Genomic DNA, 20,274 nt, shown 5'->3' with positions numbered 1-20,274 from the left:
AGAAAATGTTTTGAGGATAAAGATTCAGCTAGACAGCATGAAAAAAATATACAGGTAAGGGGTAAAATATCAAAATGTGCTGGTAAGGGATAAAAATGAAATACATAGGTGGAGGAATGTATATAAAATAATGGACACTCATTTATGATTTCCACAGAATAATGGACAAAGTATACAGGGAAAAAAACTAGAAAAATCAAAAATAAAACCAGAAAATGCTGGAAATACTCAGCAGGTCAGGCAGCATCTGTGGGGAGAGAAACAAATCTAATGTTTCAGGTTGATGACCTTTTTGATGAATCATTGACCTGAAATGTTTACTCTGTTTCTCGCTCCACAGATGCTGCCTGAGCTGCTGAGTATTTCCAGCATTTTCTGGTTTTATTTCAGATTTCCAGCATCCGCAGTATTTTGCTTTTTTATTAGAAAAATCAATAAATTGATGACAGTACATGCAAAAAAAATGTAAGTTCATCTCAACCGTGGCCGAAACAATTTAATTTAAAACACAGCAGGATTTGAACTTGGGCTGTTCTTGAATCGGCCACTTGGCCCCTCGAGCCTGCTCCGCCATTCAATAAGATCATGGCTGATCTTGGGCTCAAAGCCACTTCCCTGCCCGCTCCCCATAACCCTTCACTCCCTTATCTTGCAAAAACCTGTCTATCGCCACTTAAATGTATTTAATGACCCAGCCTCCACAGCTCTCTGGGGCAGAGAATTCCACATAGAAACATAGGAACATAGAAGATAGGAGCAGGAGTAGGCCATTCGGCCCCTCGAGCCTGCTCCGCCATTCAATGTGATCATGGCTGATCATCCAAATTCAGTACCCTGTCCTTGCCTTCTCCCCATATCCCTTGATCCCTTTAGCCTTAAGAAATATATCCAACTCCTTCTTGAATATATTTAATGAATTGGCCTCTACTGCCTTCTGTGGTAGAGAATTCCACAGGTTCACCACTCCCTGGGTGAAGAACTTCCTCCTCATCTCTGTCCTAAATGGCTTACCCCTTATCCTTAGACTGTGACCCCTGGTTCTGGACTCCCCGACCATCGGGAACATCCTTCCTGCATCTAGTCTGTCTAGTCCTGTTAGAATTTTATAAGTTTCAATGAGATCCCCTCTCATTCTTCTAAACTCCAGCGAGTACAAGCGAGGACAGATTTACGACCCTCTGAGAGAAGAAATTCCTCCTCATCTCAGTTCTAAAAGGGCGACCCTTTATTCTGAAACTATGCCCCCGAGTTCGTGATTTCCCCACGAGGGGAAACATCCTCTGCATCTACCTTGTCGAGCCCCCTCAGTATCCTATATGTTTCAATAAAATCACCTCTCATTCTTATAAATTCCAATGAGTATAGGCCCAACCTGCTCAACCTTTCTTCATAAGTCAATCCCCTCATCTCTGGAATTAACCTAGTGAATCGTCTCTGAATTGCCTCCAATGCAAGTATATCCTTCCTTAAATAAGGAGACCAAAACTGTACGCAGTACTCGAGGTGTGGTCTCACCAATACCCTGTACAGGTGTAGCAGGACTTCCCTGCTTTTTGTGTTTCATGCACAAGGACCCCCAGATCCCTCTGAACTGTAGCATTTTGTAATCTCTCTCCATTTAAATAATAATTTGTTTTTTTATTTTTCCTGCCAAAGTATATAACCTCACACTTTCCCACATTATTCTCCATCTGCCAAACGTTTGCCCACTCACTTAGCCTGTCTATATCCCTTTGCAGGTTCTTTGAGTCCTCTACACAACTTGCTTTCCCATCCATCTTTGTATCATCCGCAAACTTGGCTACATTACACTCGGTCCCTTCATCCAAGTCATTAATGTAGATTGTAAATAGTTGAGGCCCGAGCACTGATCCCTGTGGCACCCCACTAGTTACCTTTTGACAACCGGAAAATGACCCATTTATCCCGACTTTCTGCTTTCTGTTAGTTAGCCAATTCTCTATCCATGCTAATATATTACCCCCAACCCCGTGATCTCTTATCTTATACAGTAACCTTTTATGTGGCACCTTATCGAATGCCTTATGGAAATCCAAATACACCACGTTGTAGGGTGTTTTTGCGTGCCCCGTGTTTCTATGACTCTCCCTTGAGTCGACCCGTGCATTAAAAACTCCCCGATTTGGGTTGTTTCCCTTGGACGGCAGGAGCTTTTACCAATAGTCCCTGCCTAGCCCGTTGATTAGCGGGTAATCCCTTACAGAGAGAGAGACCAAGGCCAAATAGGTCTTCTCCTATGTCCGATGCGCAGTGTCCCCAGCGGGATTACTGTGTAACCCGGCCGTGACCGGATGCCACCCGGTTGGTCTTCCGAATTATACCACGAAACACAAGCCCCAGAATCCCCAAGTTCGGACCCAAGGAGTTACTATGGATAGAATATAATTGACTCAGACAAAACGAAACGGTTCAGGTTGGTTAAAGATCGATTCCTTTTATTACACTCACAAAACGACAATCCCTACTCCTCTCGCTTACGGCATAACGAGTAGGTGTTCGTGGCCACTAGCTTATAACCTTAGACTAAAATTCCCACACTGTTGGTTACGCCGAACCAACCCCTTCCCAAAATCTAAGCCTGGATAATGGAAAAACCCTTCTAACTAAACCCCTCTCCCGGTTTGGTCAGAACCCACACTTGGAAGCCTCCTCACACACACACACGTGTTAGCCTGCGTCTTGGACACTTGCAGTTCCTCAGCAGCCAAACACGCGGGCGGTCCTGGGGATGTCTAGAGGTGTATGCTGGATATAATTACCAGCCCTTGTCATTGATTCACGCGGTCCCAGGTCCGTTCGACTCCAGAGACAAAACCATGCCTAACAGAGGCATGTGATGAGGCCTAGAGAGTTACATTCAGGCGGTACAGCGAGGCACTCACTTCGGGCGTTCCTGGAGAGTTGACGGACGTGTAGCTACGCGGAGAACCCCGTTCCAGATGGTCGAGAAAAGCAAGCCCTGAATCCCCAAAGTTCAGCATATTTATACCCCGTATAATACACAAAACTGGCTGGGCGATTCCTGGTTACCATGGTCGCAGAGATGCTAGTAGGTCTTCCTGGTGACATCACTGTCCTGGATTGGTCATCTTGATGAAAACAATGGTAGGCCATTACTGTAGATGAGCAGTTCTTGAAGTGCTAACTGTTCGTTAAGTTCTTGACTGCTCCTTCATTGAAAGAGTCCAGAGGTGTTACTTTTGGCCTGCAATCCTCATTGTCCATCCAGACATCCCGGCTCCATAGACAAAAGGTTTTTTTCCACAAATCATACAAGTTCAAAATGAAGAGGCTCCTGCCGTTCATGGCGTCAGCGTTGACACTGGTCCCATGGCAACCCAAAAGACAGACAGTTCCTGCTATCTTCACAGATACCAAAGGTACATAACATAGAAACATAGAAGATAGGAGCAAGAGTAGGCCATTCGGCCCCTCGAGCCTGCATCTGCCATGCTTCTGCCCAATCACGCAGCCTGTCCAAATCATACTGGAGTTTCTCGGCATCCTCCTCACAGCACACACGCCCACCCAGCTTTGTGTCATCTGCAAACTTGGAGATATTACATCTAGTTCCCTCGTCTAGATCATTAATATATATTGTGAATAGCTGGGGTCCTAGGACCGATCCCTGCGGTACCCCACTAGTCACTGCCTGCCAATCAGAAAAAGACCCGTTTATTCCAACTCTTTGCTTCCTGTCTGCAACCAGTTCTCTATCCAAGTCAGTACCTTGCCCCCAATCCCATGTGTCTTAACTTTACACGCTAATCTCTTATGCGGGACCTTATCAAAGGCCTTCTGAAAGTCCAAATACACCACATCCACTGGTTCTCCCTTATCTATCCTTATCAGTCCTTTTAAAAGTCCAAAAGTCCAAACTCCATTTTGAAACGCAGCCCAAGTGCGTCTCCATTTTAAAAGGGTACATATCCATTTAAAAAGTCCAAAAATCCTTCAGGCACCTGCACCCACTGATGCTGGCACCGGCCAAACCCTACAACGTCCACTGGTTCACCTTTGTCCACCCTGCTCATTACCTCCTCAAAGAACTCCAGCAAATTTGTTAAACATGATTTCCCTTTCATAAAACCATGCTGACTCTGCTTGACTGCATTATGATTTTCCAAATGCCCTGCTACTGCTTCCTTAATGAAGGACTCCAGCATTTTCCCAACGACAGATGTTAGGCTAACTGGTCTATAGTTTCCTGCTTTCTGTCTCCCTCTTTTCTTAAATAGGACACACCACCCATACACTCTACTTTTGAACCTTTCTCACTGATAGTGACCTTGTTAAAGTGAAGGCTTAAAATGATAGGCAACTTCACCACCTCTAGAAAGAAAAATATCCTCAGAAATTAAATAAAATAAATTAAGAAAAACATTATATCAATTCCAGAAACAATGAGAGAACTCGCAGAAATATTTCTTTAAAACAAAAATAAAATCCCGGAAAATAAACAGATGCTCAAGAGGCCAGAATTAGAGGAGCGCAGATATCCCAGAGGTTTGGGGGTGTAGTGTATGTACCTTTAAGGGGAGAACTACTTTTTACAGCTCCTGTATACTGTAGTACCGGAAGTGACCACACCTGTATATAAACCCTGAGTAGGGTTCTGTACTGTTAGTTTTTGGGTGACTCTCATCCAGTAAACACCTGTTGATTGTTCCTCTGCAGTCTCTGTCGATTTATTGAAGGACACCATACATCAATATTCACGGATTTAACATTGGCGATGAGTGGATTCAAACCTACCTGCAACTCTGCATCACCTCCCAGGGATTCGCTCCTGGAGAGCAGTGAAAGGGGAAGGCCGAGTCCAGAAGTGCGGGCGTCGACCATCCAGAGAGGACTTGAGCATCGCAGAGGAGGCTGTGGAGAGCTGGGCTTGGTTCTCCAGTCGCGACGATCCAGCGCAGCGGGCTGGCAGCAGGTACGGCGCAGACCCTTCCCGAACAGCGGCGGCTGGAGCTGACCGACGGCACAGAAAAAGGCCGAGCAGCGTCGACGGAGTAAGAGAGAGGGTAAAGCGCACAGGGCGCATCCGGGGATGAAGACCGAGCGGCGTCAACGAGAGAGGGTAAAGCGCACAGGGCGCAGCCGGGGTTGAAGACCGAGCGGCGTCGACGGAAAAAAAAAAAGAGTGAGGGTAAAGCGCACAGGGCGCAGCCGGGGTTCAGGACCGAGCGGCGTCAACGAGAGAGGCGCGCAGGAAAACGCGCAGAGCGCGGCCGGTGTTCAAGGGCTGAGCAGCGTCCGCGGGAGAAGAAAGGAAAGCGCGGGAGACGCCATTTTGAGCCGGCAGAGAAGAAGGGAGAGCACGGGAGACGCCATTTTTAGCCAGTCTAACCACACCCAGGGATGCCGAAGAGTGGCAGTGTCACAGCGTTCGACAATGAAGTCGAAGATTGGACGACATATGTCGAACGCATAGAAGTATACTGCAAGGCGAATGAAGTGCCAGATGACAAGAAAGCGCTGGTATTGTTGAATTCAATGGGTGCAAAAACGTATGGCTTACTACGAAACCTAGTAACCCCAGAGAAGCCAGTAGAAAAGGATTTTGAAAACATAGTGTCAATCCTACAGGACCACTTAAACCCCACACCGCTGCTGATAGCAGAAAGATTTAAGTTTCACAAAAGGAACCAGCATGAAGATGAAAGTAATGCTGAGTATTTAACGGAACTGTGCAAGCTATCGAAACACTGCCAGTTTGGAACGGGACTAGCAGATACTTTAAGGGACAAGTTTGTGTGTGGGCTTCAAAGTGAAGGAACCCAGAAACGGCTTCTATCAGAAAAGGATCTTACGCTGGACAAGGCTTTCAGCATGACAGTATCACACGAAGCAGCCGCATGGGGCACTGCAGAGATACAACGGAGACCGCAAGAATATGGCACAAATGAAATGTCATACGGAACAGTGAAGTGTTATCGCTGCGGCAGAACAACACACGACCATAAGGATTGTTGGTTCAAGGACCAAGTGTGCAGACAGTGTGGAAAAGTAGGACACATAGCAAGAGTCTGCAGGTCGGGAAAGAAAACCAGCAGCAAGAAATCTCCACAGGAGAAGTACAAAAAGGTACATAAGGTGACGGAGAGTAGTTCAGACGAACAGAAAAGTGATACAGACTCCGGAAGCAAGGAGCTGGGTTGTCTGAAACTACATAATGTAATCCAAATGGAGGATCACCAAACTATCTGGGTCACGCTCAAGATAAACGGAGTCCAAGTGAAAATGGAATTGGACACAGGATCAGACCTAACAGTCATAAACCGAAGGGACTACAAGCGGCTATTCTCACATATACCCTTGAGAGATACAGAGATTGTCTTGAAGACGTACATGGGGCAAAAAGTCTACCCCAAAGGAAAAATAAGGGTGAACGTGATATACAACGGCAAGGAAACACCAAAAATGGACCTATATGTATTGCCAGATGGAGGACCACCACTACTCGGATGTGAATGGATCCGGAAGATACAGTTAGATTGGCATGCCATACAAGCACTGACGGTAGATGCCAAAAAGGATGACGACGTCACACCTGGACGACTGTCAAAAATGCTAACTGACGCACAAGAAGTGTTCCAGGAGTGACTCGGAACACTAAAAGGCATAACAGCGACGATCAAAATAGAGGAAAATGCAAGCCCAAAGTTTTTTAAGGCCAGACCGGTACCTTATGCGATCTGCCCAGCCGTCGAAGCAGAGCTGTAAGGTTTGGAACGTTCTGGAGTACTGTCCAAAGTGGACTGGAGCGAGTGGGCTACACTCATCGTTCCTGTAATGAAGATGTCGTTGAGTAATACGCCTGGGAAACCAAAGAAGGTTCGCATCTATGGGGACTTTAAGGTGACAGTGAACCCAGTCCTTCACACGGTACAATATCCGCTTCCGCGGATTGAAGATATTTTCGCCTCGCTATCTGGAGGAAAACGCTTCACTAAGATTGATCTGGCCCAGGCGTACCTGCAAATGGAGGTAGAAGAAGCCTCGAAACAGTACCTCACGATCAACACTCATAAAGGTCTCTACCAATACAACCGGCTGGTGTTCGGGGTAGCATCAGCTCCGGCTATTTGGCAAAGGGCAATGGATCAAGTCCTGCAAGGGATTCCAGGGACCCAGTGTTATTTGGATGACATCCTTGTCATGGGCGAAAATGACAGTGATCACCTCGCCAACCTGGAGCAGGTGCTCACTCGATTGAAGGAATATGGGCTCCGAGCTAATCGCCACAAATGCGAGTTTTTCCAGAAGCAGATCTCGTATTGTGGCCACGTTATTGATGAAGTGGGGTTACATAAGTCCCCTGAAAAGATTGAGGCAGTAGTCAAGGCTCCAGCACCGGAAAATGTGTCACAACTGAGGTCGTTCCTCGGGCTGGTGAACTACTACCATAAGTTCTTGCCGAATTTGTCTACAGTACTACACCCACTGAACACCCGACTGCAAACGGGGGTACCATGGAAGTGGAGTGACGAATGTAAACGAGCTTTCCAGAAGAGCAAAGCATTGATCACATCAAAAGAGGTGTTGGCTCATTTCAACCCAGCACTACCAATTCGGTTGGCGTGTGATGCATCACCCTATGGTATTGGAGCGGTGCTGTCGCACAAATTCCCAGACAGTTTGGAGAGGCCAGTAGCCTTTGCGTCTCGGTCACTGACCTCAGCCGAGCGCAACTATGCACAGATTGACAGGGAGTCCCTCAGCCTAGTGTGGGGAGTGAAAAAGTTCAACCACTATCTACACGGGCAGAAGTTCACCTTGCTGACTGACCACCAACCACTTGTCTCCATCTTTAATCCAAAGAAGGGCGTTCCGGTGATGACTGCGCAACGGCTACAAAGATGGTCCCTTTTTCTAGGGGCGAACCAATATGAAATAGAGTATAAGGGCACAAAACTGCATGGAAACGCTGATGGGCTATCACGCCTGCCACTGCCTACTGTGGAGGAAGTACCAGCAGTGGACCCTGTCGAAATATTTTATTCGACTATAATTGAACGCTTGCCAGTAACTAATGCTGGTATAGAGAAGGAGACCCGAAATGACCCGACACTGTCTCGGGTATATGATTTGACGGTGAAGGGATGGCCAACACATGGCGACTCACTGTTGCCAGCATTCTCATCCAGAAGAGAACAGCTGTCAGTATGCCAGGGGACCTTGATGTGTGGATCCCGAGTGGTAATTCCACCCAAGTTAAGGGAGAGAGTGCTCAATGAGCTTCACGAAGGCCATCTGGGAGGGGTGAAAATTAAAAGCCTTGCTAGGGCTTATGTGTGGTGGCCGGGGATCGATCAGCAAATCGAGGACCTGACAAAGAGCTGCTCAGGATGCCAGAAGGTCCAAAATGCACCACCACATGCCCCTCTACACCCATAGGAGTGGCCCTCCTCTCCATGGCAATGGGTGCATATTGATTTTGCTGGTCCATTCATGGACTCAATGTTTTTAATAGCCGTGGATGCACACTCGAAATGGCCTGAGGTCATCAAAATGTCCTCCAGCACCACGGAGAAAACTATTGCAGTCCTACGGACCATTTTTGCCAGGAATGGCTCGCCAGAACAGATTTGCTCCGACAACGGACCACAGTTTGTGTCCGAAGAGTTCCGGAGGTTCTTGAAAAAGAATGGGGTAAGGCATTACACATCCGCCCCGTATCATCCAGCCACAAATGGATTGGCTGAGAGGTTCGTACAAACCTTTAAAAAGGCAGTAAGGGCCATGTGCGATGACGACATTTCACTGCAGCATAAGGTGGACAATTTCCTGTTAGCCTACAGAAATGCGACACATGCAGTTACCAACCAGACCCCGGCCATGATGTTCTTTGACCGAAGGTTGAGATCTCGTCTGGATTTGCTCAGACCAAATGTACGAAGAGATGTTGAGCCTCCCCTGCGCGCGTGTTCAACCTCTGAACCTCTTCGTTCAGAGGATCGGAAGTGCCGGTTTCCCGCGCATGCGCAATGCATGCAGGAAACCGGCAATTCCATTTGGCCTACGGGTGAGTACCCTGTGCGTACTCACCCGGGGAGAGCCGAATTTCTGGGCCAAAAACTCTTTGCTGGCTCCATAGATAAAAGCACCAGTTCTTGTGTGCTGAGCCATATAGACTGGTCTTTGTCAATCAGCTGATCTCAGCTGGAGTGACATCACAATTGCCATGAGGGTCCCCTGGCTAGGAAGGGGAGAAAGTTAGCCAGAGCTTCCGCAACTTTTAGTAACATAGAAACATAGAAGATAGGAGCAGGAGTAGGCCATTCGGCCCCTCAAGCCTGCTCCGCCATTTAATGAGATCATGGCTGATCATCCAAATTCAGTACCCTGTCCCTGCTTTCTCCCCATATCCCTTGATCCCTTTAGCCTTAAGAAATATATCTAATTCCTTCTTGAATATATTTAATGAATTGGCCTCAACTGCCTTTTGTGGTAGAGAATTCTACAGGTTCACCACTCTCTGGGTGAAGAAATTCCTCCTCATCTCAGTCCTAAATGGCTTACCCCTCATCTTTAGACTGTGACCCCTGGTTCTGGACTCCCCGACCATCGGGAACATCCTTCCTGCACCTAGTCCGTCTAGTCCTGTTAGAATTTTGTAAGTTTCAATGAGATCCCCTCTCATTCTTCTAAACTCCAGCGAATATAAGCCCAATCGCCCCAATCTCTCCTCATACGTCATTCCTGCCATCCCAGGGGTAGGCCATTCAGCCCCTCGAGACTGCTCCACCAGTCAATTAAATCATGGCTGATCTGTACCTCAACTCCATTTATCTGCCTTAGTTCCAAATCCCTTGAGACCCTTACCTAATAAAAATCTATTAATCTCAGTCTTGATAGCTCCAGTTGTCCCAGTATCCAAAGCCTTTTGGGGGAAAGAACTCCAGAGTTTTACTACCCTTTATGTAAAAAAGTATTTCCTGATTTCACTCCTAAATGGCCAGCCTAGCTCTAATTTTAAGATGTCCCCTCGTTCTTGATTCCACCCCCCCGCCGCCCTCCCCCACCAGAGGAAATAGTTTCTCTGTACCTACCCTATCAAATCCTTTTAACACTTTAAACACCTCAATCAGATCACCCCTCAATCATCCATACTATTCACAGACCCCTACTGTAAAGTGCAATTCCACATGGACATTAGATTGTGCTCAGTCCGTAAGGGGGACCCCGAGCTTCCGGTCGCCTGTCACTTTAATTCTCTGCTCCACTCTCACTCTGACCTCTCCATCCTTGGCCTCTTACACTGTTCCAATGAAGCTCAGCGTAAGTTCGAGGAACAGCACCTCTTCTTTCGATTAGGCACTTTACAGCCTTCTGGACTCAACATAGAGTTCAACAATTTCAGATCTCTGCACCTATCATTTTTTTTCTCTCTCTCACATGGCAGCTGTTGATCATCCTGCTATCGTCATTTACACTTCATCTAGACTCATCTTTTGTTTCTTAACTTGTCCCATTACCATCTCCTTTTGCCTTGCACCATCATCCCTTTTGTCTCTTAATCTCTCCTACCTTCCATCCGATCGCAGACCTTCCCTTTTGTTCTTTCCTCCCCTCCCCCCTCTCCCTGCCCCTACACTTGCTTAAAAACCTGTTCCATCTCCAACTTTTTCCAGTTCTGACGAAGGGCCATCGACCTGAAACGTTAACTCTGTTTCTCTCTCAACAGATGCTGCCTGACCTGCTGAGTATTTCCAGCATTTTCTGTTTTCATATTAGATTGAGCTCAGGTGGAATAACATAAGAACATAAGAACATAAGAAGTAGGAGCAGGAGTAGGCCATACGGCCCCTCGGGCCTGCTCCGCCATTTAATAGGATCATGGCTGATCTGAACCAAGACTCACGTCCACTTCCCTGCCCATTCCCCGTAACCCCTAATTCCCTTATCAGCTAGGAAACTGTCTATCTCCATTTTAAATTTATTTAATGTCACAGCTTCCACAGCTCTCTGAGGTAGCAAATTCCATAGATTCACCACCTTCTGAGTGAAGAAGTTTCTCCTCATCTCAGTTTTGAAAGGGCAGCCCCTTATCCTAAGATTATGCCCCCTAGTTCTAGTCTCACCCATCAGTGGAAACATCCTCCCCGCATCCACCCGATCAAGCCCCCTCACAATCTTATATGTTTCGATAAGATCGCCTCTCATTCTTCTGAACTCCAATGAGTAGAGTCCCAACCTACTCAACCTTTCCTCATAAGTCAACCCCCTCATCTCCGGAATCAACCGAGTGAACCTTCTCTGAACTGCCTCGAGAGCAAGTATATCTTTTCTTAAATATAGAAACCAAAACTGTACGCAGTATTCCAGGTGTGGCCTCACCAGTACCCTGTATAACTGCAGCAAGACTTCCCTGTTTTTATACTCCATCCCCCTTGCAATAAAAGCCAAGATTCCATTGGCCTTCCTGATCACCTGCTGTACCTGCATACTAACTTTTTGTGTTTCATGCACCAGGACCCCCAGATCCCTTTGTACTGTAGCACTTTGCAGTTTCTCTCCATTTAGATAATAACTTGCTCTTTGATTTTTTCTGCCAAAGTGCATAACCTCACACTTTCCAACATTATATTCCATCTGCCAAATTTCTGCCCACTCACTTAGCTTGTCTATGTCCTTTTGCAGGTTTTTTATGTCCTCCTCACTCATTGCTTTCCCTCCCATCTTTGTATCGTCGGCAAACTTGGATATATTGCACTTGGTCCCCTCCTCCAAATCGTTAATATAGATTGTAAAGAGTTGGGGTCCCAGCACTGACCACTGCGGAACACCACTAGTTACTGATTGCCAACCCGAGAATGAACCATTTATCCCAACTCTCTGTTTTCTGTTAGATAGCCAATCTTCCACCCATGCCAGTATATTACCCACAATCCCGTGATTTTTTATCTTGTGCAGTAATCTTTTGTGTGGCACCTTGTCAAATGCCTTTTGGAAGTCCAAATACACCACATCCACTGGTTCCCCTTTATCCACCCTGTTTGTTACGTCCTCAAAGAATTCGAGCAAATTTGTCAAACATGACTTCCCCTTCGTAAAACCATGCTGACTCTGTCCGATTAAATTATGCTTATCCAAATGTCCTGTCACTGCTTCCTTAATAATGGACTCCAACATTTTACCAACCACAGATGTTAGGCTAACTGGTCTATAGTTTCCAGCCTTTTGTCTACCTCCCTTTTTAAATAAGGGCATTACATTAGCAGTTTTCCAATCTGCTGGGACCTTTCCTGAATCCAGGGAGCTTTGGAAAATTACCACCAATGCATCCGCAATCCCTACCGCCACTTCTCTCAAGACCCTAGGATGTAAGCCATCAGGTCCAGGGGATTTATCCGCCTTAAGTCCCATTATCTTACCGAGTACCATCTCCTTAGTGATTTTAATTGTATTTAGCTCCTCCCCCCCCCATAGCCCCCTGTTTGTCCAGTGTTGGGATATTTTTAGTGTCCTCTACTGTAAAGACTGATACAAAATATTTGTTCAGTGTTTCTGCCATCTCCATGTTCCCCACTACTAATTTCCCGGTCTCGTCCTCTAAGGGACCAACATTCACTTTAGCCACCCTTTTTCTTTTTACATAACTGTAGAAACTCTTGCTATCTGTTTTTATATTTTTTGCTAGTTTACTTTCATAATCTATCTTCCCTTTCTTAATTAATCTTTTAGTTATTCTTTGCTGGCTTTTAAATGCTTCCCAATCTTCTATCCTCCCACTAGATTTGGCTACTTTATATGCCCTTGTTTTCAGTCGGATACTATCATTAATTACTTTACTTAGCCACGGATGGCTGTATTTTCTTTTACGCCCCTTTTTCCTCAGTGGAATATATTTTTCTTGAAAGTTGTGAAATATCTCCTTGAATGTACACCACTGCTCATGTACCGTCTTACACCTTAATCTATTTTCCCAGCCCACTTTAGTCAACTCTGCTCTCATACCTTCATAGTCTCCTTTATTTAAGCTTAGTACGCTGGTTTGAGATCCAACTCTCTCACCCTCCAACTGAATTTGGAATTCAACCATGTTATGGTCACTCATTCCAAGGGGATCCTTTACTAGGACATGGGCAACGTATGAAAAGGTTGACAGTACCTTGGGAATCGGTCCTCAGCTATCAAGATCTATAAGGCGCCCAAGGGGCAGAAAAATAGGTAGAAAAAGAAGTTAAATCTCACCCGATTTGAAGACATTCGGTTCACAAATTACACAGTGCAAACCAGCTGGAGTGAGGTCACATTACTTAGAATACATGCAGTGCAGTGTTCAGGGCACCTGGCAGACAATTGTTTTCATGACTAAATGTGACATGGTTAAACTAGCACTGAATTCCTCCATTAATAACATACAGCAAAACATGGCATGAGTCCCAGCTCCCAATGTAACAGAAAACCAATTCTTATACTTCCAGATAACAGCATCACATACTTAAAAAGCACACAGCATAATCACCTGAGCACATCACCAGCTTAATCCAGTTCAATGCAACCTGGATCAGAAGTGATTATTTACTTAAACGGCACTCAAGAGTCCAGGAAAAGGAAAATATATAAATGATTAACTAGTTTAATTTTAGATCGCAAACTGAATTGTACTGCTACATGGGGCCATTAACTTTTGACGGTAACCTCTCTGTCACTCGTGCCAGCAGCTGGGTATTGTTTCATTCAATTTCATTTAAACTTTAACCATAGGGTTTGAAAGTTTCACAGGAACTGAATCTAGAAAGAAGCCCAAATTGGAGTGGAAAAAATGGATTGCATCTAAATAGGGTAAGGACAAGGAGATGAGCTAATACTACCAAGGAGAGAATGATGGTTTTTTAAACTAGATGTGGAGAGGGGAGTCTGACTGCAACTACAAAACGACAGAATTTGAAGGTGGTCATGCAGAAGGAGAAGTTAAGAAAGTAGGAAATACATTCAGGCACAATAAACTTAAAGAGGCTAAAAAACACAAGACAAAAATAAGGTTTTTACTGCCACTACCCTAATCAGGGAATCATTCCAAGCTTTGATTACTTTGTGTGAAAAAGTTCTTCCTGATAGCTGTCACTAATTTTTCTTTCACCAGTTCTAACCCATGGCCCTTTGTTCCAGTATCCTGGTACTCTGGATTTCCCTTATCTATGATGTTTATCATCTTGTATACTTTTATAATATTCGCTGTAGCTCACATCCATTGTCTTTACTCCTAACTCGCTGTTGCGTGGGATTGCACTCGCCTGGTTCCATTCTTACCTATCAAATCGTAGCCAGAGAATCACCTGCAATGGCTTCTCTTCCTGTATCATTACCACTGATGTCTCCCAAGGATTTATCTTTGGCCCCCTCCTATTTCTCATCTACGTGCTGCCCGTCGGCAACATCATCCGAAAACACAGCGTCAGTTTCCACATGTACGCTGATGACACCCAGCTCTACCTGCCCACCACCTCTCTCAACCCCTCCACGGTCTCTAAATTGTCAGACTGCTTGTCCAACATCCAGTATTGGATGAGCAGAAATTTGCTCCAACTAAATATTGGGAAGACCCAGGCCTAGAAATTCGGTTGGTTGCGCCAGCGATTAGCGCCGAAAAAGCCCAAGAATTGGGGCGTTACCCAATGTTCGGGCGGGCACAATGAAGATAGCGACACCTCCCATATTGCGTATCCATTTAGCGCGCTAACTCTTAGTGCACACCCACGTGCGCAGGCAGTTCATGACGTCATTTCAGTGTGCAGTGCCTTTTTGGTGCCCCTGACCGGATATTCGGTGGCGCCCGGAACTTTTCCGCCTGGCACTATTAGTGACAGTTGGATGGAACGTTCCCAGGCCCTTCTCGGAGTCGGGGGGCGCTATTTAAAGGGGACAGCTCTAGTATAAAAGCTGCAGCCACTTGGCCTGTTCATTCTGCTCGTTGCTGGAGAGAGTTGGTGAACTACTGTTGCACACTATTTTTCGGATTTAGCCTTTGAAGACTTGGGACCTGCAGGCCTGTCCGGAGCAGTTGGAGCGCTAGACATTACTGCGTGTTGCCCGTCTGGCATAGCAATGGGAGCTGCTTTGGAGGGGAACGTCCTCATGGCCAGACACTTGAAAGGGGCACAGAGACGGCGGGAGAGAGGGCCGGGATTGGCCAGAAGGCGGAGGGGCAATGGAGGTCGGCCAATCCGACGATACGCTGCGAGGGTTTTCAGGCAGCAGGTGTCATACCTTACCATGTCCGAGGAGCAGTGTCTGTGAAGGCTCAGATTCGGTAAGGAGGTTGTGACTGAGCTGTGCCACCTGCTTGCTGAGGATCTGCAGCCGCGTCTACGGTGCAGGACCTCTCTGTCGGTTGCCGTCAAACTGACTGTTGCCCTGAACTTTTACGCAAGCGGATCCTTTCAGTCAGCCACTGGGGACATCGCTGCTATTGCGGACTTCCCCATGGTGCAGGGGGCCATTGATTGCACACACGTGGCTTTGCGGGCGCCATTGCAGAATCCGGAGGAGTTCCGCAACCGCAAGGGGTTCTGTAATGTATGTACCTTTAAGGGGAGAACTACTTTTTACAGCTCCTGTATACTGTAGTACCGGCAGTGACCACACCTGTATATAAACCCTGATATAGTTAGTTCTAGAGTAACCCTCATTCAGTAAACAACTGTTGATCGTTCCCTGCAGTCTTTTGTCTGATTATTGAAGGACACAACATTAAGATACATGGATCTAACATTGGCGACGACGCAGATTCGAACCTACCTGCAACTCTGCATCACCTCCCAGGGATTCGCTCCTGGAGAACAGTGGAAGGAGGTCGAGTCCAGAAGCACGGGCGTCGACCACGGGCAACCGCCCAGTCATCCAGCGGAGATTTGAGCATCGCAGGGGAGGCTGTCGAGAGCCAGGCTTGGCTTTCCAGTCACAGTGGTCCAGCGAAACGGGCTGGCAACAGGTACTGCGCAGACCCTTCCCCGACAGCGGCGGCTGGAGCCGACCGAGCAACACAGAAAAAGGCCGAGCAGCGTCAACGGGGGAGAGAGGGCAGAGCGCACAGGGCGCAGCCGGTGTTCAGGACCGAGCGGCGTCAACGGGGGAGAGAGGTGAGAGAGAGCAGAGCGCAGCCAGTGTTCAAGGGTCGAGCAGCGTCAACGGGGGAGAGAGGCGTGCAAGAAAACGCGAGGCGCTGCCATTGCCACGAGGACCGCAGAGAGCGGCATTGGCAGCAGCGCAGAAGCAGCGCACGAAACCCACAGGGCATCGCCATTTGCCACGAGGACCGCCGAGAGCGGCGTTGGCAGCAGCGCGGGAGACGCCATTTTAAGCCGCAGCGGGGAAGAGAGGAAAGCGCGGGAGACGCCATTTTAAGCCAGTCTAACCACACCCAAAAATGCCGAAGAGTGGCAGTATCGCAGCGTTCGACACTGAAGTCGAAGATTGGACGACATATGTCGAACGCATAGAAGTATACTTCAAGGCGAATGAAGTGCCAGATGACAAGAAAGCGCTGGTATTGTTGAATTCAATGGGTGCAAAAACGTATGGCTTACTACGAAACCTAGTAACCCCAGAGAAGCCAGTAGAAAAGGATTTTGAAAACATAGTGTCAATCCTACAGGACCACTTAAACCCCACACCGCTGCTGATAGCAGAAAGATTTAAGTTTCACAAAAGGAACCAGCATGAAGATGAAAGTAATGCTGAGTATTTAACAGAACTGCGCAAGCTATCGAAACACTGCCAGTTTGGAACGGGACTAGCAGATACTTTAAGGGACAAGTTTGTGTGTGGGCTTCAAAGTGAAGGAACCCAGAAACGGCTTCTATCAGAAAAGGATCTTACGCTGGACAAGGCTTTCAGCATGGCAGTATCACACGAAGCAGCCGCACGGGGCGCTGCAGAGATACAACGGAGACCGCAAGAATATGGCACAAATGAAATGTCATACGGAACAGTGAAGTGTTATCGCTGCGGCAGAACAACACACGACCATAAGGATTGTTGGTTCAAGGGCCAAGTGTGCAGACAGTGTGGAAAAGTAAGACACATAGCAAGAGTCTGCAGGTCGGGAAAGAAAACCAGCAGCAAGAAATCTCCACAGGAGAAGTACAAAAAGGTACATAAGGTGACGGAGAGTAGTTCAGATGAACAGAAAAGTGATACAGACTCCGGAAGCAAGGAGCTGGGTTGTCTGAAACTACATAATGTAATGCAAATGGAGGATCACCAAACTATCTGGGTCATGCTCAAGATAGACGGAGTCCAAGTGAAAATGGAATTGGACACAGGATCAGCCCTAACAGTCATAAACCGAAGGGACTACAAGCGGCTATTCTCACATATACCCTTGAGAGATACAGAGATTGTCTTGAAGACGTACATGGGGCAAAAAGTCTACCCCAAAGGAAAAATAAGGGTGAACGTGATATACAACGGCAAGGAAACACCAAAAATGGACCTATATGTATTGCCAGATGGAGGACCACCACTACTAGGGCGTGAATGGATCTGGAAGATACAGTTAGATTGGCATGCCATACAAGCACTGACGGTAGATGCCAAAAAGGATGACGACGTCACACCTGGACGACTGACAAAACAGCGACGATCAAAATAGAGGAAAATGCAAGCCCAAAGTTTTTTAACGCCAGACCGGTACCTTATGCGATCCGCCCAGCCGTCGAAGCAAAGCTGGAAGGTTTGGAACGTTCAGGAATACTGTCCAAAGTGGACTGGAGCGAGTGGGCTACACCCATCGTTCCTGTAATGAAGAGGTCGTTGAGTAATACGCCTGGGGAACCAAAGAAGGTTCGCATCTATGGGGACTTTAAGGTGACAGTGAACCCAGTCCTTCACACTGTACAATATCCGCTTCTGCGGATTGAAGATATTTTTGCCTCGCTATCTGGAGGGAAACGCTTCACTAAGATTGATCTGGCCCAGGCGTTCCTGCAAATGGAGGTAGAAGAAGCCTCGAAACAGTACCTCATGATCAACACTCATAAAAGTCTCTACCAATACAATCGGCTGGTGTTCGGGGTAGCATCAGCTCCGGCTATTTGGCAAAGGGCAATGGTACAAGTCCTGCAAGGGATTCCAGGGACCCAGTGTTATTTGGACGACATCCTGGTCACGGGCGAAAATGACAGTGATCACCTCGCCAATCTGGAGCAGGTGCTCACTAGATTGAAGGAATATGGGCTCCGAGCTAATCGCCACAAATGCGAGTTTCTCCAGAAGCAGATCTTGTATTGTGGCCACGTTATTGATGAAGAGGGGTTACATAAGTCCCCTGAAAAGATTGAGGCAGTAGTCAAGGCTCCAGCACCGGAAAATGTGTCACAACTGAGGTCGTTCCTCGGGCTGGTGAACTACTAGCATAAGTTCTTGCCGAATTTTTCTACCGTACTACACCCACTGAACACCCTACTGCAAACGGGGGTGCCATGGAAGTGGAGTGACGAATGTAAACGTGCTTTCCAGAAGAGCAAAGCATTGATCACATCAAAAGAGGTGTTGGCTCATTTCAACCCAGCACTACCAATTCGGTTGGCGTGTGATGCATCACCCTATGGCATTGGAGCGGCGCTGTCGCACAAATTCCCGGACGGCTCAGAGAGGCCAGTAGACTTTGCGTCTCATAGAAACATAGAAACATAGAGATAGGAACAGGAGTAGGCCATTCGGCCCTTCGAGCCTGCTCCGCCATTCAATGAGATCATGGCTGATCTTCGTCTGAGATCTTAGCTGATCTTACCAGTTCAGTACCCCGTCCCCGCCTTTTCTCCGTAACCCTTAATCCCCTTAGCCTTCAGAAATATATCCAATTCTCTCTTGAAAATATTTATTGAATTAGCCTTCACAGCCCTCTGTGGCAGGGAATTCCACAGGCTCACCACTCTTTGAGTGAAGAAATTCTTCCTCATCTCTGTTTTAAATGATTTGCCCGCTATTTTTAGACTGTGGCCCCTGGTTCTGTGCTCCCCTGCCATTGGAAACATTCTCTCTGAATTCAGCCTGTCCAGGCCTGCCATAATTTTATATGTTTCGATGAGATCCCCTCTCAATCTTCTAAACTCCAGTGAGTACAAGCCCAAACTATTCAATCTCTCCTCGTAGGTCATTCCCGCCATTCCAGGTATCAGCCTGGTGAATCGCCGCTGCACTCTTTCCATGGCAAGAACATCCTTCCGCAGATGGGGCGACCAAAACTGTACACAATACTCCAGATGCGGTCTCACCAGCACCTTGTACAGCTGTAGTAAGGTATCCCTATTCCTATACTCGAACCCCCTTGATATGAAGGCCAACATACCATTTGCCTTCTTAATCGCCTGTTGCACCTGCATGCTCTCCTTCAGTGACTGGTGCACAAGAACACCCAGGTCCCTCTGCACTTCCCCATCTCCCAATCTATTGCCATTTAGATAATAATCTACCCTCCTGTTTTTACCCCCAAAGTGGATAACCTCGCATTTATCCACATTATAGTGCATCTGCCACGTATCCGCCCATTCCCCCAACCTGTCCAAATCGCACTGTAGCCTCCTGACATCCTCATCAGAGCCCACCCCTGCTCCTAGTTTAGTGTCGTCAGCGAATTTGGAAATATTGCATCCAATTCCCTGATCCAGATCATTTATATATATTGTGAACAGCTGGGGTCCCAGGACAGATCCTTGCGGCACCCCGCTGGTCACTGCCTGCCACTCCGAAAACGAGCCGTTTATTCCAACTCTCTGTTTTCTATCCGCCAGCCAGTTCTCTATCCACGTTAATACTTTGCCACCAATCCCATGAGCCTTAATTTTGCATGATAATCTTTTGTGTGGAACCTTATCGAAGGCTTTCTGGAAGTCAAGGTACACCACATCCACTGGCTCTCCCCCATCTATTTTACCAGTTACTTCCTCAAAAAATTCCAGCAGGTTAGTCAAACACGATTTACCCTTTGTAAATCCATGTTGACTCTGTCCGATCCTTTCCCCATTTGTCAAGTGCTCCGCTATTTTATCCTTAATAATGGACTCTAGCATTTTGCCCACAACCGATGTAAGGCTTACTGGTCTATAATTCCCTGCTTTCTCTCTACCCCCCTTTTTAAATATTGGGGTAACATTAGCTACCCTCCAATCCACGGGTACTGTTCCCGAGTCAATGGAGTTCCGGAAGATGATCCTTAGAGCATCTGCTATCTCCAGGGCCACCTCCTTAAGTACCCTAGGATGTAGTTTATCAGGCCCCGGGGATTTGTCGGCCTTCAGT

Source organism: Somniosus microcephalus, chromosome 16 (assembly GCF_052327205.1).
Source record: "Somniosus microcephalus isolate GS21.2 chromosome 16, FLI_Smic_1.0, whole genome shotgun sequence".
Taxonomy (NCBI): Eukaryota; Metazoa; Chordata; class Chondrichthyes; order Squaliformes; family Somniosidae; genus Somniosus; species Somniosus microcephalus.
This window is presented reverse-complemented; position numbering follows the sequence as displayed.